This window comes from Nycticebus coucang, chromosome 16 (genome assembly GCF_027406575.1).
Source record: "Nycticebus coucang isolate mNycCou1 chromosome 16, mNycCou1.pri, whole genome shotgun sequence".
Lineage (NCBI taxonomy): Eukaryota > Metazoa > Chordata > Mammalia > Primates > Lorisidae > Nycticebus > Nycticebus coucang.
The window spans coordinates 6,877,683-6,880,931 of record NC_069795.1 but is presented as its reverse complement, the minus strand read 5'-3'; positions in this window follow the sequence as shown (position 1 = coordinate 6,880,931).

Below are 3,249 nucleotides of genomic sequence, written 5' to 3'. Positions count from 1 at the left end.
GCCAACAACGTAAGGAGATAGATCAGAAAGCATTTGAGGGGGTCTTTTCCTGAATTTGGACTCCTATCAATCAGAAGCAACAAGTGGAATAACGTTACAGTTTGTCATGTATGGTGGATAAACAGTTTCCTCTCACTTGATAGGAAACAGACTCATTTAGGTGGCTTTAGGAACTGGGGTTTTATGACTTACTTAAGGAGCCACCTAGCAATCAAGTGTACAGGGCTCTAATGCACTACCGGCCCCACCTAGGATGGACTGGGGGTTCGGGCAAAGCCCTGGGTTTCGTGTTATCTTGTCAGGTATTCCTGGACCTTCACCATGCCCCTCCCATTGGCAGGGATTCCCTGCTACCTACTGGTTTCTGCTTCACTCTAGGTGTCTCCTTTTTTTCTTTTCTTATACCATCTGACTGACTCCATCTGTGTCACCAGGAGAAAGAAGCTGACCACCCTTGCTAAATGCTACAGTCTCTACCTAGGGTTTTTATCGCTTGGCCCCTTGCAGGTCATCAATCCACCCACAATTGGCTGCCCTTGGTTTGGGCAGGACCCCAACCAAGCCCAATCTCTCTAAGGATAAAAATTGTAGTACAGGGCATTGTGGTGATTGATTAATGTGTCCACTTGACTGGTTTATAGGGTGCCCAGATATTTGCTCAAACAATATAGCATGGGCCTGTGAGGGTGTTTCTGGACAAAGTTAACATTTGAATTAGTAGACTGAGTCAAGCACATTGTCCTCCCTCATCCAATTAATTGAAGATCTGAACAGAATGAGAAAGGTAAGTGAGCAGGGTCCTCCTTCTGCCTGACTGCTTACGTTGGAACACTGGTCTTTTCTAGCCTTCAGAGTCAGGCTGCAACACTGGCTCTTCTTGGGTTTCCAGCTTGCCAACTGCAGCTCTTGACAATTTCAAGCCTCCATAATCACATAAGCCAATTCCTTATATTAAGTATCTTTCTCTCTCCCTCCCCCCTTTGATATTCTGCAGTTAGATAGATAGATCCTATTGATCACTCTGGATACATACACAATCAATTGGCTCTGATTCTCTGGAGAACTCTAATACAGATTTGGCCACCCTGAGCGAAGAACAGCTTAAGGTTAATCCCTACAGCTCAGAGGTGGGCCAGGCAATTCCTTCACGCAAGATGGTCAGGGAAGGTCCATGGGGCTGTGTGAGCCAGAGAGAGAAGCCCAGAGGGCTTGTGTTGGACTATAATTATGCCCAACTCCTCTCCACAGGACTCTGAGGCTGCACCAGGCTCTATATTGCTCAAATGCTCAGGACCCAGGCCCTGAGTCTTTCTCCACACCTGGAACATGAGACCCCTGTTCCCCATTCCCCAGCTCTCTAACTCTCTAGCCCTTGGTTTGGGTGGGTTGGCAGTTTAATATGAAACAGCCTCACTATAGAGCACCCCTGCCCGCACTGGCTTCCAGTAACTCCCAACTCCCCAACTAAGGTATCAAAGGTATCAAACCCAGACTCCTATTTACATAAAAGCATTAAGAACACCAGACAGGGCCTGTAGGCATGAGAGAACACGGCCACTGCCTGGGCTTCCCTTAGAACATGGAGCATCAGTGCAGTGACAGGTGCGAGGAGGGGAAAACAAAGGTTCTCAAGCCTGCAGGGAGCCTAGAAAGTTCCACTGCCTATACCCACACTCACAATTTTTTTTAAATTTCAGAATATTACCAGGAGAAAAGATTCCCTACTCAATAAACAGTGCTGGGAAAACTGGACAGCCATAGGTAAAAGTCAGAAACAGGATCTGCACCTCTCAGCTCTTCCCCCAAATTAATTCATGATAAATAAAAGACTTAAAAGCAGGAAACTATAAGAACTCTAGAAGAAAAATGTTGGAAAAACTCTTACAGGTATCAGCCTTGGAAAATACTTTATGAAGAAGACCCCCAAAATTGTTTTGTTTAGAGAAAATTACAGGTACTGGGCTCACCAATTCAAAAACTGACCCTTGCATCCCACAGGGCTCTAAGGCAGAATCCACAGGATCCCTGACTTCATTCCACGTGTGTCTGCTGATGCCTGCTGCACAGTGGACCGCAGATAGCAGGCCCCGTGATTAGCAGCAGGCCCACTTCTGTTGGCTGATTTCATTCCAGTCTCTCAGTTCTGTCCTTAACTTGCTGGAAGCTGCAAGGAATTTACGGTGTGGGGACAGGCCTCCACAAGTTCAATGGAATTGGCCCCGGTCTTTGATTCGCTTCTTCTCTATCCAAGAATAAAAATAGAGGCTGATCTAGTCAAACGATCCTGGGAGATTAAGAGAATGTCTAAGCCAAAACAAGCCCCGAGATAAGCTGCCTACGTGTGGGTGAGAAGGCAGGTCGGTGCCAGCTGCCGGCAGCGTCTGGGAAGAGCTCCCGCAGCCTGACAGGACTTGTCCTGGCAGCCTTATCCCTGCGGCGTCCTGTTACTGTGTACGCGTTTGGGCAAAGCCTTCTGCGCCACCAGTGCCCTCTCAGGTGGTTGCTGCCCCTCCTTTTAACGGCTCGGTAATTTCCAGTTAAAACTCAGCTATTTGTATTGTTTTTTTTAAATGTCTATTTCACTTAACACAAATACCTTGAATAAGAAAATCATTACCCTCCGTTTGTGGAACTTTCTCCTCCTCCCTATCTCCTGAGAATTGAATGCGGTGAGTGCTCGGCTTGGGTACAGATTTCTCATCTTTTCAAGGCTCACAGAGCACAGCCAGAAAGGAGTGAAGAGACAGCACACAGAACCCTCTGGGGTCCCGCAGCCCGCAGGGTTGACCCATGTGCTGGGGGAGGGCAGAGTGGGAAGGCGTCTCCTGGAGGTGGAGGTGAGACTGGCACACACCGTCCCCACGACACCCTCCCTTCTTCCCCCATCCAATCACCTGCACATGTGGACGCAGACACCCCCTGGGCAGGGGGAGAAGATGGGCCAAGAAGAGGCTCAGAGGCTCAGACACACTCGGCCTAAGCTCACTCCCAGGCCTCTCTGTTTCCCCTCGTGGGGGGCACTGACAGCACAGATTTCAAGAAATCTGTTGCCTTTGTGAGGCAGAGCCTGCCCTCTCAGTCACGCTTCTTTCCATCCCACCGTGGAGAGATTGCATTCGAATCAGTTTTTCTGGATTGATGCTTTAGGAACCTGCACATCTGCGGGACCCAAGGCCCCGCACGGCTGGTGTGGGACACCCTTACCAAGGCCTAGCATGCTCAGGAGGCCCTGTTCTCGGAGACAGGGAA